We start from the raw sequence: 14,731 nt of genomic DNA on the forward strand, positions 1-14,731 counted from the left end.
CACACAGTTCAACGGTTACCCCAGGTCACAACAATATCACAAATATGCATTCAGCAAATTATACCAATTTTTAGCAGCACCGCGAGGCCAAGGCAGCACGGGGAGGCGGTTTCCCACTCTCACTACCACACACTCACTCCACACCGCTAAGCAGTGCCATGGATATCAGACAAATCTGTACGGACGCACTTGCACACATACTCACTCAGCACCATAATGGGGTGCTGCTGCAACCCAGCAGGTCAATTGGTTACACTCTGCAAAACCCATGGCCCCAAGCCTCCCTCCATCTCACCCCAACTATCCCCAGATTGTAGACACCCCATCCTCTCCCGGACACTAGGTCGCACACAGCTGTAGTCACTCTTAGTCAGGATCACATGAGGCAGCAAAGTTAATTAGGAGGCAGTCGGTAAAAGGGGTTTTGCAGGCACTTGAGAAGTTCACTCACAGGATCTGGATTAGACACGGGCCAAGGCCAATAGACAGTCACACTCAAGGGGTCTCCAAGGCCTTCCAGCACCAGCCCAGTTCTGCGAAGCACGGTAGGAGGGGGTGGGGGTGGGGTCACACAGCTGCTTGACCCACTTCCGATAGTTCTTGGAGGCGTTCCTCCAACCCCGTCAAGTCACTCTCACCACCCAGACCCGAGCGGCCAATACTACCTGGCAACACAATGCTGTCGGGAAGGCCAGGTTAGGCGATGGCAGCTGGTCCGCCGCGCTGAGGGCCAAGTAAGGGAAAAGTAGATGAGTGGAGTATGAAGCAGGAGGACCGCTCGGAAGGAGGAGGCATCCCCCATCAGGTACACTTTGATCAGAGTCGCAACCAGAGAATCCGGGCACAACGTCGGGCGCACAATGATATGGGTCGCACCAGTCTGTGCCGGTCACTCACACAATGGAAGAGTTGCAAATTATGTGCCATCCTGGAAATGAGGCCCAACATCTGGTGCACGCTGATATTGGTTGCACCAGGAAGTTCCAGTCACACACACTAGTGCAAGTTCAGCAGTGCCTCACAAGGTAGAATGAAGCACTACTACGGTTTCTCCCCCACCTCTGATGGTCCCAATCTGTGAATCTGACACGGCACGCAATGAGTATGCACTCGGCGTGTCACACGAGAGAGGTGCAGCATGATCGATGAAGGGGACAACCCTGGGTCTCGCAACGGGTGAATCCACTCACCACCAACTAATTGCTTAAGCGTGCCAATGTCCCCACAATGTGGGGGCCACATGACTGATGTGGCCAAGATTTTGGGGCTCAACAATGGGCGATCTGGTCTCCAGGCACAATTATTAGTTCATCACACGTCAGGTTACCAGCTGAAATCCAGCAGACGATGTGGGCACTTCAGAGCGCACCGCGTTCCAAGTGTGACAGGTAGACGGTCAGGGTCTCTCTTAGGAGATCTGTGATATCCCTGAGACCTCCAACGGAACAAGGGACAAGCTTGATAAGCTCTTTGAGAGAACACTTCAGGGTACCACACAGCAGCAAGTAGACAGTTCAGGCCAGCCAAGGGCATGCGGTCCCTTACAATGGCAGTAATCTTCATTGTGCACAACAGAGTCCTCTGGCAATGTGCACCCCGCAGTTCCGGGTTCTCGGGTCCCACGTCCCCAAAAGCGTATCTCACCCTTCCCTGCAGGATGGCACCAGTAGTTATACTGGAGTGTGCCTTTGAAGTTGGGGATGGTTCAAAGGGTCTCCCTTTGAACCACAGATGTCTCCCCTATATTTCCGTAATGACTGCCATGTCGTGGAATGTAGACCTTAATCTTTAGTGGGGCCACGATCTGGCTCCGGAGGCCACATTTCAAAACCTCCTCCTACAATCTCCACAGCCAGGCCCACAAATGCCAGAGGTCAGCCATTCCAATTGAATGCCCAGTATTTTATAGCTGTCGCAAGGGAATGCCTAGATGTGCTCCCCCAACCTCTAATGTGGACTGGAGCCAAGCACCAAGACACACAGAGTTTCAGAGCATAGAAATGCCCAATTTCTAGTAATGGCATTTCTACCTGAATCATGATGAAGCCACCTTTTCCGCTTGCAAGGGGTAGTCGCAGCAAATCCAATGCCATAAAACATCATGAAGCTGCTCCTCTGCAATCCACCATTGCAAACTGAAGTGATTTTGACCTCTTCCCCATGTTAGCCTATAGGAAGAGAAAACCTCATAGGTACAGAAAACACACATGGTTATTCCTCACTACCTGGGCAGGGAACACACGTGTACCTGCCCTGCATTTCACCTACGACTAGCTTCACCCCTTAGGACATACCTTAGGGGTACTCGCCTGGAAGTGAATGGTCTTCTCAGGATGGCTAGTGGCTCACACAGGCCAGTCTGAGTAAATGTGCGATTGAGCGAATCAGCCTGCAATGGCAGGCTGGACACGTCTTTAAGAGCACCATTGGTGCAAAGCGCACACCAGCCTGCAATGGCAAGCTGGAAAATATTTACGACATGAGGTAAGCACCACTTCCTACATGTGTAGACAGTGCACTTTCACACTGAATTTACAGTGCAAAAGTGCCCTGGGCACAAGAGAATGAGTAAGGTCTCTTGATTTGTTTTGATGCTCCTAAAATCTTTTTTTCCCCCCCCATCACACTTCAGAATTACAAAAAGAAAGTGCTCATTTTGTTTTTAATTCCAAGCTGCTGAATGTGTACAATTTATTTACAGGTCTTTCCATTTTCTTGTGTTACAAAAAAATTACATCCTACCGCCTTCCCTTTCACACTCCCTGTGCACCAGCAAGATTGTCACGTAAGTCACTTTACTTTTCTTTCTCGGACTGCAAAGTAAGGAGAGTTTGTAAACACCAATCCCAGTGTTAAACAAATAAGTAGCAATCTGTCAGAAGGCATAGCCTAACATTTGACCTCTGTCTTTAAAGCGCAACAAATGTGGCAATATAACCACAGAATTTAAAGGCATCTTCATTTATTGATTGAACTTTTCTGACCCACAGTTTAGGAAACACTGTACTAGCTGCTAAAAGTTTAGCTCAATTATCCATGCACTGGAGCCTTTGCCTAAACACAGTAACTTATGCAAGAAGCATGGGTTTCAAGGAAGTCTTTCCCCATCCACTTAAATTTTCACACCGATTATTCTAATCACGTTTTATAGCCGGAACATTGTATAAGTACAATAAATGTTAATTAATAATGTATTTGGTTAAAATGTATGCCATTTGAGTGGATCTGACTGCTAAGTAGGGTGCCTTCAAACTATTAGACACAATACACATACATCCATTATTACAACTTAGGTATGCTACAAATTGCCAATCAAAGACACAAATCAACATGGTTCAGCCACATTTCATTTGGGGCACAATGCCTATTGGACATTAGAAGTGTTAAAATGTGGTCAAATAACGTGAAATACCAACAAAACCAAAGAATCCCCATTTTCATATACATCAGTCTTGCTAAGAAATAATCAGACCCTTACCAAGAGTCACACAATGTAGAATCAGCAGAAACACAGTTGGTTTGGGCAGTCAAATGTACACGAGGGAACATTCACAACGCTTCCACGACTTCGAGAAAAATCTCAGAATAATAGTAGAATGTAAATCAGATAGCCTAAGCAAATTCACAATCTCTTCTCTTTAGAGAATTTGTGTTGCAAAGGGTTCACCAAATTTGCTGAATATAGAAGGGACATGACTTTGGTGACCAGCCCCCCCCCCATCCCCCCATAAAACAGTAATGGGCATGGATGGGCATACTGCAAGGAATGAGTCCCTCCAGTGATTATCTGGTAGGCACACAGTGAGGAGGTAGTCCCTTCCAATGCCCTCAGGGATATGGCAAGAAATGAGCCTCTTCTATTCCTCCTCTGATGGGAATGCAGAAAGAAACCACTTTCTTGTGTTCCCTATTGGCTGGCAAAAGGCACACACTTGACAACAAGATTGGTCTATTCCTTGTTAATGGTGAAACAGAGGAACAGGACACCTTCAATTCCTGTGGAGGGTACACATTGAGAAATTTCTCTTCACTGGTGGGCACAGTGAGACGGGCTTAATTGGGAACCAAAACATCCTTGGTTGGAACAAAGCCCTAGTAGCCCCGCTTTGCACTTCTTAGCAATTAACCATAGCAAGTGAGCCCCATCCTCCCAATAACATGTTCGGAATACATGGCAGCAAAAGATGCATGCTGCAGAGTTCACATACATATACTAAAAAACGATAGACTTCACATATATAAAAAAAATCTCAAAGCACATCTTTCAGACCAGCGTGTCCCAGAAGAAGCAATGACTAGCCAAAAACCCTTACCTCATTTAAACTATTACTCCAATAAAACTAACAGCTGATTTAAATACTGTATCTGGTGCAATATTCTTATTTGATTCAAGATACTGATCGTACAGGCTCACACTATAGTGGTCTCTATGGTTACAATACTGCCAGGATACCAGTATCCACATATAGTCCACATTGTCATGTCAGTGTAAAAATAGCCTTAGTATTTACACTATAAACTGATCCAGTACGTATAAATTTATGCCAAGCCCATTTCTACATTTCTCCACAATACATAAATCACCATGGAAATGTCAAAGCCTACAATTACAACCAATGAGCGAGCCATTACTGCCAGTCCTCTTTCTAAACTGCCTGGCAATGCACTAATACCAAACTAATTTCAAAGTTGCCCTAAGAAAACTGGCACATGTAAGGGCGGTGACTAGAATTGCATCAGATGGACGGAGGGCCCACCACATTTCAAAGCCCTGATAGAACACACAACCTTTGCACCTCATAAAATGAACAACAGTGACCCAGCAGGCGACTCTAGCACTGCCATAAGTAACAAGTCTACTTCTTTCCTCTCTGGTGGGCACACAACAATGTCTCTTCCTTAGCCCACTGTAGAACACATGCTAAGTAAAATCTCTCGCCAGTCTTCACTCATGGACACCAGTGAGTCTTGCATTCTCGTCCATCACTGGTCACACCTTTTACATAGCTGGCATTGTTCTTTGATGATAGCGTCCTTGGCATAAATTATTCACACTAAAAATTAAATATTCCAGCTCTAATGATGATTACAATAAAGTAATTCAGAATGTCACATGTATTCTAGAAATAGATTCAGTTATATCCTGCCACATAAATCAAATACAAGTTCACCGGATGTCAAGGGCTTGCCTTTATACCACACGGAAGGAGTTGAAGTGCCATGTAGGTCTTCTACAGGACAGAGTCAGATTGCTATGCATCAGGCAATTCTTGAATGTGCAATGACATGGAGACAGCAAAACCCCACGAAGTTTATTACTGCTTCTCCATGAATCCCGTCTTGCCCAGCTTTGTTGATTCAGGATTACAAAGGGGGCGCTACCATACCTGAAGATGTGTGCTGCTGAAAATAAGGACCCAAGGGAGGCAGCAGATCTGCCTTATTGTGATTAATGTTAATTGTAAACACAATCAATGTGCAGTCAATAACCTTGGGTGAATAGGTCAAGTTTGTTCAGAAGAGTCAGAGCCACTGAGGACAGAGTTAATAAACAACAGTGTTTGCGAAGAATAAACCCCCAACACCAAATAGATTTTTCCAAATCGAATTCCTAAAGTATCGTGGAATACACATGGTAGATGTAAGAAAGTGCCCTTTTCGACATGGTCACCCCCACTTTTTGCCTGGTTTTTGATGTGATTTCGCCTGGAAATACACTGGGTTCCTGCTTACCACGTCCCCAGAGCCAGACCTTTTTCCCAGATTGTTTCCCCATATTGGCAATACCTTTGGTACCCTCTGTAAGTCTCTAGTAAACGGTACCCCTGGTACCTAGGGCCTGAGGCACTGAAGAGTGTCCCCAAGGGCTGCAGCACAAATTATGCCAACCTAAAGGACCCCTGACCAAGCTCATGCAAACTGCCACTGCAGTTTGCGTGTTTTGGTGCAGACAAAAGTGAAAATACGACATTACATACACCCCTATGTGCCATGTTCCCTAACACTGGATGTAAGATTTGTAAGTCACCCCACAGCAGGCCGTACAGCCCTACGGCTGGGTGCCTTATATTACATGCGAGGGCATATTTGCATGAGCAGATATGCCCCCGTGCTGGTCAGTTCCATTACTGCCAGTACAAGCAGAACACAGAGCCACACTCTGGGTCTCAGAATGTTTCACACATGCTAGGACCCAGGGCACACACATAACCTGTGTTTACGCTGGGCACAAAAACCATCAGGATACCAGTGAAAACTGCAACGGAGTAACTAAGGCAGGGCTTCATGTCCTTAAAACAATGCGGGGGGACATTCTTGTCCCAGCAGACATTAATATTTTTTAAGAACCTGATACACAATGGGTCACAACTGCAGGTATCCTCACGAACCAGAGCAAAAAATAATGCAGGCCCAAAATATCATCGGTCCATACGGTGTGGATATTCCTCTGACCCAACTAAACCGCCAAAACCCAACTGTCCAGCTCAAACTCAAACAGTTGTCCACTAAGTGAAACCTAGCCGGTTACTGCAGGCCCGGCCAAACAACACTACTGAGGTATATTTTAGGACTTGCTGCGTATTGTACAAACCAAATTTAATGTGAAGTTTAGTCACATACGTATGCCTGCTTCTCAGCTCTTGTGGCATGCTGCTTTACACAGTCTCATTGTCCCCCATTCGGTTCTCTTCTCAGGAATGTAACATGAGCAGCATTCAAAGAGCAGACGCGCACAGCTCATGCGACGCCAGGCTGCGTTTACTGCCTCGAGGAGGCCACAGCCACACCCACCCAGCGCCATAAAACACGTCCCTTCGCCAGAGGTCCGCAGAGTGAATCAGATACATCAACTCTTCTCAGTTTACGACATTGCTGGCATGAGAAATTGCAGTGTCGTGGGAGAGCGAGCGGAAGTGAAAGCCCACTTTCGCTCTGGGGAGACAATGTTCTTGGCTGTCGAGGATGACTGGCAGCAACTGCTGGTGGATCAACCAGAACTCTGTGACAGCTGTCGGAATAGTGAAGTTTCCCCCCGCCCTTAAAAGGGTGACATAAGCAGGACCGTGACGTTTTGTCTCCTTAAATTGCTCACATCCAGCCTGGGGAAGAAAGGGTCTCCTGCGTGGCAATAAAATGTGGGCTCCTACGGGAATGATTTCGGGCTGTCTCCTGTACTCTGTTCCCATGACATCCTCTTCCGTCCGCTGAGGGATGCGAGCAGGCCGCCTCCTAAATGTCATCGATTTTGTCTGAGCCGAGGCACCCTGTGCGCCGGCCACGGTAGGAAAAGTTCAAGTTGAAAAGCGCAGGGAGCCGTAGAGCCAGCCGATGTGTTTTCTGTTCTATCGAGAGATGCTCTCCTCACGCGTGTGCTTGTAAAAGAGCGCGTTATTGGGCAGCCATGTTGGAAGCAGCACATTCAGTACGAAGGCTGACCACGCATGCGCAGCGCACAGAGACTCCAGGCCAGACACCCGCTCTTCTGAAGGCAGCTCGTCAGCCTCGCCTGTATCATTACACCACCTCGTTGTGCAGCTGTATCAACAGTCTAGCAAAACAAAAACGCCGTCAACCTCAAGGTGATGGTGAACAAACTGAACATTATAACGAAACGAAAATTACCGGCATCTTAAATCATGCAGTCAAAGTAGTTTACAAAGTTGTGCAAACGTGTATAGTCACGGGGGTAGATTAGGTAGCGTGCCTGTAATCAGGGCCACGTAGCTTCTACTGAAGTGTTGTTAAAGAACAAGCAATAATTAAACGTTGGTATTAAGGTTGAAACTATGTAATTGTAAATATATTTATATAGCGCTTACGACCTCTGACCAGGGATTGAAGTGCTTTTTGCGGTGAGTAGCGTAGCCCAAGATTGGTCATTAGTCGGTTAGTACAATTTTCTTTTCTTGCCCGTCAGTTGTATAAGGATTGTGCTCTTAATTTCTTGTGTGTTTAGTAGAGTTTGGTAAGGATAGAAAGAGTAGAATTGCAGGGGGAAAGTAGGGAGTTGTTTTGTGGTCTTTAACATGATAAATTGAAGCAGGGCCCCCAGAGGAGGCGTCTCAGACATTGTGGGTACGCTGTCTCTATAAAAGATTCAAGACAACTGCCTCACGTTCATATTCACCTAACGCAGTACTGCGCTGTTGAGGCCTGGTCGCCAATCAGGGCTCCCCTGAGAAACTGCACTAGGCCTGACTTGACTCCTTGATAAACTGGGCTAGGCCTGGCTAGACTCCTTGATTAAGTACACTAGGCTTGGCTTGACTCCTTAAGAAACTGCGGTAGGCCTGGCTTGACTCCTTATGAAACTGGACTAGGCCTGGCTTGACTCCTTGATTAAGTACGCTGGGCCTGGCTTAACTCCTTAAGAAACTGCAGTAGGCCTGGCTTGACTCCTTAAACTGCGATAAGCCTGGCATGACTCCTTAAGAAACTGGGCTAGGCCTGGCTGGACTCCTTAAACTGCGGTAGGCCTGGCTTGACTGATTAAGAAACTGGGCTAGGCCTGGCTTAACTCCTTGATTAAGTACGCTAGGCCTGGCTTGACTCATTGGTACTCCATCCTGCTACTTCCTGGACTCAGGGGACATGAAAGCACCAAAGGTGTAACAATGTTACAATAGGGCTTACGCATCAAAAATATGTCCCCTTTCCACTAAGTTGTGTAGAAATATACAGCCTTAACTGGGGTGCAGCAGCCCCCTCTAAACCGTATGCTACAGTGAAACTGCACCTGCTACACTAATGTTAGCTATGTCTAAGTAAGAAGTACTCAGAAGAACCCTGATTTTCCAAAGTCTGCATTCAATTACAGAAGAACCCTGATTTTCCAAAGTCTGCATTCAATCCCAGGTTCCAAGATGGCCACCGGAGAGCTCCTCCACTGAGCGCCTGGGTTAGGGATCACCAAATCAGTGGATATCCCTGTTCAACCAAGCCACCCATCGTTCGGCTGCCCCCTCGTCATCTCACAGCATTTGTGGACCCTCCGCTTCGACTTTCGGTCACGGACCCCTCTCATCTCACTTGGGGCCATTAGTCAGCTGTGCGGGCCGCTGGACGACTACGCCGGATGCCTCGATCCTGTCTGACGGTCGGAGCCCCCTCTGAGTTGGCCGTGATAAGAATCCTGGCGGATGCCTCTTTTCCTTTGACTGAGCGCTGCACTGTGATTCCTGCGGACAACAATGGGAGGCCGGGAGTTCATCTCCATTGCAGGGTGTGGATCGTGGCCCACGTGCGATTGCTCAGAAATCGGAAGCGGTGGTCCGCCCGCCACCCTGGGTCTCCGTGCCTACTGCCTGCAACGATCTGGCACGTTGGTCTGGTGCCAATGCTCAGAGTCTAGCTAGCGGTGCGGCACCCAGCAGGAGACGTATCTCTGTGTAGCTACCGCCACTCCAGGCACACATTGGGAACGATCAATTGCGCCCCTCCCACCAGGGCCGATCTTGGAACTGTAAGGCAGCGATCAGCTGGGTTGGTCAGGGAGTGCCGATGTGAGGCCTTCCATACCGGAACCGACCGTGTGAGTCCCTACCTATCTGTGGTGCCACCCTGGGTGTCCAATGGAGGGTTACCGCGGCACCATGAGTGAGAGCATCACAAGGTGGGCTTCAGCCCTGCTGAGGGAGGTCTGACCTGACGGGGCTTGCGGCAGGGCGTAAATGAAAAATGCGGATTGCAAAATGAAGAGACAATGTGTATAACTGTACAGTTGGGTCTGTTTGCACAATGTTACAGCAATTACATTGCCCGGCCTTTTTGAACAACAGGGCTGCTCCTCCTCACTACCTCGTTTCTACTCTCAACAAAAAGGGCAGCAACGGGAAAGAGTAATTGAAAGAGGACTGCACTTTATAACTAACAAGGGACTACAGCTGCAGTCTGAGACAGGTTCGACAAGGTGGCAGCCATCTTGGAATGGCCCGGTCCATCTATAGTTCTCAATGAAAGTTGTGTTGGTTTTTGCAATTGGTACAATGATTTCCTATCTTCCGTATTGCCTAACCATTTCATATCATCTAGTTCCTCTTTGGGTTCCAACCAAACTTGTCATGGTCATAAGGAAACAGAGGATAGTAAAGGCTCCAGCAGGGACTACAGTAAGACTCTTGCCTGCTGCAAATGGCTGGCAACGAATGAATGGGAAGATCTCTTAACACAATCCATGCCCCACAGATATCCCACCTTCCTGGTTAAGGAGCTCTCCTCTTAACACCATCCCTGTCCTATGGAGAAGTCACTACTATCGGGCAATAGCCACACTCTCAAAATGGATTTAAGTCCTGACCCCTCAGGACCTAACACTTTCATCATCAACTACCCACCTAACCGTTCGAAAAACGCCGCCAAAAATCACAAGCATCACCTACTAAGGTATAGCCCCGAAACTTTAATCTCGGATGTCTATTATTGTGCAAACAAAGGTAGTAGAGGTAATAACCTTATTTTCTACACCAGAAAAAGAGCATGTTGGCGAAAAGTCCTCTACTCTATGCTCTAAATATCATGTACCAGGAAAACACCTCATGGTCTCAAACGGACTACAGCGCCTTCGCCCACGCTCAACGCCAATGCCACCATCACCCTCTATAACAATGGGATCATCCTTATACAAGCTTCCAATGACAATCTGATTAAGATAGCTACTATCTTCCCGTCACTCAAGCGTGTGGTTTTGGCGAAGCCCAATGACACCCACCCTCATCCTTCCAGCAATCAGGTCAGCATCAGTCCTCCCCCAACCTCTCAGCGGAGACCTTCGCTCCCTCTGAATCACTCCTCGCTGCTAGATGATCACAGGGCGGCTCAGTCCCGGGTGGAGGTGCCCCAACCTTCTAGTCCCTCGACCCAGTAGGTGAGAAACACCCCGGCACACAACCAGCTAGTCTGGTTCTTTCTATTCCTCGCACAGAGAGCCCACCCTGTTCCCTATTTTCATTGCCCCAGCAAGTGAGGGACATCTCGAGTCCACTTGGCGCACAGCCAGCTAGTCCGACTGCTTCTGCTCCACGCGCGGAGAGATCCCCATGTGACCTTGTATCGTTGCCCTCAACGATTGAACACTCTTCCCTCATCCCTCTCCCTACACCACATACCACACGGGTGAATGAACAAATGCCCTACTCCGATCATGATTTGTCATACCCACAGTCTTCGGTCGGAATTGCTCCTGACCCTCAGAGATATGATCAGATCACCCTCGCTAACGCTACATCTTTGATTCCCAAGGTTCATTGTACCCTGCTAGTTCCACACGATCAACTCCCTCCACAGGAACAACTATCCACCACCTTAGCGCACACTGGCTTACACGGAGAACCCCCCTCTGCTTGTTCTCTCAACACATCCTATAGCCCTTTCAGACTTCGGTGCGTGCCTTGATGATATATATCTCCAGCTGCACCTCCTCACTACCGAACTACATGACCTAAAATTCCTCTCAAAGGATTTTTTCCCCCATGATCAGTTCCATCCTCACCTCTGCGAATGTGCCTAGAGCCTCCGCTAGTGATAGTAAACGCATGGGCCAGTTGTTAGCCCCCGCCGTCTCGCAAACCATTCCCTTAGCTAACGCGCCCTCCCGCTCCAGAAGATCTGAGACCTGGGCATCCAATGATCTTAATGACCTTCACAACTCTTACTCGACTAGGTCCAACTCCAACTTGACCCCGCCGAAGCAAATACAAACCATCCATCCTAACCTGCACAGAGAACCTCCTCATAATCTTAGAGTCATCAATAAAGACAACCTCACAAGAGTGAATGTCACCCAGACTCCTTCCTCCACAAATCCACCTCGACTGAAATGTGTACTACTCAATTGCAGGTCAGCCAGCAAACACACCTCCGACATCTTTGACCTAATTCAACACAATGATCTAGACATTATCATCCTTACTGAACCCTGGCTAAATCCAGCCTCCACTCCTATTTTAGACCTCCTTGTACCTCCTACTCATGACATAATTAGGCTTGACAGAGCTAGGAAGCTTGGAGGTGGCCTAGCCTGCATTCATAGGAACACACTCTCGATTTCCCACATGGACTCCGCTTCGCCATCTGCCTGTGAATATCTTTGTCTCAACATCTCAAGTAACCACCGGCCGGTCTGCAAACTTCACACCTTTTATCACCCTCCGGGAGACAATCTCCCCTTCATTGAACAACTAATGGAAATCATCTCGAGTAATGTCGACTCAGCCATGTCCCAAATCTTTCTTGGCGATTTCAATCTCCACTGGTCTAACCCTAATGACCATGTGGTAACTTGCCTTAAAGACTTTTTGAATGATCATGAACGGACGCAGCACTGTGACCAACCAACTCACAACAAAGGTGAAACTTTAGACCTCATTATTTTGAAAGGGCAGTCCATCACACTGGACTCCATTACCCCTTGCGATTGGTCAGACCACCACTGCATTCTCTTCTATATTAACATGGAGGTATCAATGAGGAAGGCTCATCCAACGAAGGCTAAGATCTGAAAAAGGGATTTCAGATCAATAAACCCAGTTGAATTAGCTGCCCACTGTAAAACTGCCCTCTCCTCCCAAGCTGACTCAAGTGAGGTTCAGTTACTCGCTGACGCCTACAACTCGGCCATCTCTAACTTCTTGGACGACATGGCACCATTTCAACTAAAAAATACCTCAACAAAAAAATCCAAACCATGGTACGACGACAATTTATACACGGAACGACGCAACCTTAGGGCAGCTGAACGAGCCTGGAGGTCAAATCTCTACCTGGAACAACTAAAATTCCTTAGGGAGGTCAAGAATATTTACAATAAGCAAATCAAGAGCGCTAAGGCAGATTACTTCAGACAACAACTGGATCAAACCGCAAATCGCCCTAAGAAACTTTTCGAATTGGTCAAACAACAATCAATTGTTGGTCCAAATCACTCTGTCTCCGATGTCAGCCCACCGTCTGGCGATGAAATTTCTGCTTTCTTCATTAAGAAATCAAGACTCATCTCCAGTGAACTTGCCTCCAAGAAGGCTCTACTGCCAGCTTCAGGGTCCGCACCACCTCTTGTCCTCTTAGAAAAGCCCAATCTCACAAGCCTAATCATTTAGAACAATGCCTCATGGAGCACCTTTAACCCTTTCAGTGAAAAAGACATCAACAGGATTCTTCAGAACATCAATCCTTCCAACAACTTCAGTGACCCATTGCCCCTGACCATCTTCAAAGAGATCAAGAACGTTCTCATCCCCACCTGGACAAGGATTGTAAATGCTTCTCTATCACAAGGCACGATCCCAGACTGTCTATAAGCAGCGCAGGTATCATCCATACTAAAAAAAAACAACCTTAGATAAATCTGACCTCAATAATTCCCCCCATAGCTAACATCCCCACTCTAGCCAAACTACTAGAAAAATGCGTACAATCCTAACTTTGTGCTCACATGGAGAATTTCCAACTCCTTAACCAGCATCCATCAGGCTTTCGGAAGGGGCACAGCACAGAACCGTCACTCACGCACGTTATGGACGACATCTTAAAAATGCTTGACCAAAATGACTCCTGCCTCCTGATCCTCCTTGATCTTTCGTCCGCATTCGACATGGTTAATCACGACAACCCCCTTTCCACTCTGAAGAAAAGGATGGGATTCTCGGGTCTGGTGTTACAATGGTTCACCTCCTTCCACCACCACAGAACACAAAGAGTTAAGGCAAACCACTCCCTCTCACAGCCCTCTCCAGTACTCATGGGTGTCCCCCAAGGGTCCGCCCTCTCGCCTATCCTCTTCAATCATTTCTTTTGAACCTCTTGCTAATTCTCTAAATGACATGAACATTCCCTTCCATATGTACGCAGACGACACACAACTTTACCTGAAAATCTCATCCCTGGATAACATCTCTACCCTAACGTCTACTCAAAATTGGTTAACTGAGAACTACCTCCTGCTCAACACTCCAAAACTGATTTCCTTCTCATATGTCCTCCGAACCAACCCCTCAAGCCTGACCTTTGGCTGACTCGCCTCACTACTTTCAATTGCACCCATCTCATCATAAACTCTGTCAAATCTCTCAGAATCACCTTGGACAAGCACCTGAATATGAAAAATCATATCAGCAACATATGTAAGGGAGCTAATCACTTGCTGAGGACACTTAGAAATATCAAGCCCTTCCTTCCTCAAAATGACTTAAAACAGGCGGTCCAAGCACTGATCTTGCCAAGGCTAGATTATGCAGCGCTACGCTCTGTGGCCTTTCCAAATACACCCTGGCTCCACTAAGGTCAGCACTGAACGTTGCGGCCAGACTAGTTACTGGTACCAAACGAAATGAGCACATTTCCCCAGTCCTAAAATCTCTTAAATGGTTGCCCTACGAAGCTCGAATTCAGTTAAAGATTGTCGTTCTAGTGCACAAAGCCCTGCACGCCAACACCCCCAGGTACCTAGCGCAAAAGTTTGAATTATCCTGTGGCGAGAGAGCCTCAAGAAGCGCTATCAATTTCCTCCTGAAATCACGTATCAGGAACAAAAAGAGAACTTTTCGTCGAGCCTTCTCAGGTGCTGCCCCAAAGATCTAGAACTCTCTTCCTCCTAAATTGCGCAGAATCTCATCAATAACAGCTTTCAAACTTGAAGCCAAAAGATTCCTAATGAACAAATTCTTACCTTAATTTGGGCTATATGCATTTGCTGGTAACCACTTCAACTAGTGCACCAACATGTGTTGCATTGACC

General features: G+C 47.2%; 1 protein-coding gene across 6 annotated transcripts in view; it reads right to left on the minus strand.

Annotated features, from left to right (window-relative positions):
- PLEKHG5 (pleckstrin homology and RhoGEF domain containing G5) overlaps nucleotides 1-14,731 on the minus strand; it is a 1,098,541-nt gene that overhangs the window by 408,233 nt on the left and 675,577 nt on the right. The window contains exon 1 of one of the 6 annotated variants that reach the window (XM_085608902.1): nucleotides 6,622-7,358. The exons of the other annotated variants lie outside the window; for them this stretch is intronic. The gene's annotated coding sequence lies outside the window, so the exon portion shown is untranslated. Of the gene's footprint in view, nucleotides 1-6,621; nucleotides 7,359-14,731 lie in introns of those variants that run through there. 6 annotated transcript variants of the gene reach the window in all.

The sequence above is a fragment of the Triturus cristatus genome, chromosome 1_2, assembly GCF_964204655.1.
Source record: "Triturus cristatus chromosome 1_2, aTriCri1.1, whole genome shotgun sequence".
In the NCBI taxonomy this organism is placed as follows: Eukaryota; Metazoa; Chordata; class Amphibia; order Caudata; family Salamandridae; genus Triturus; species Triturus cristatus.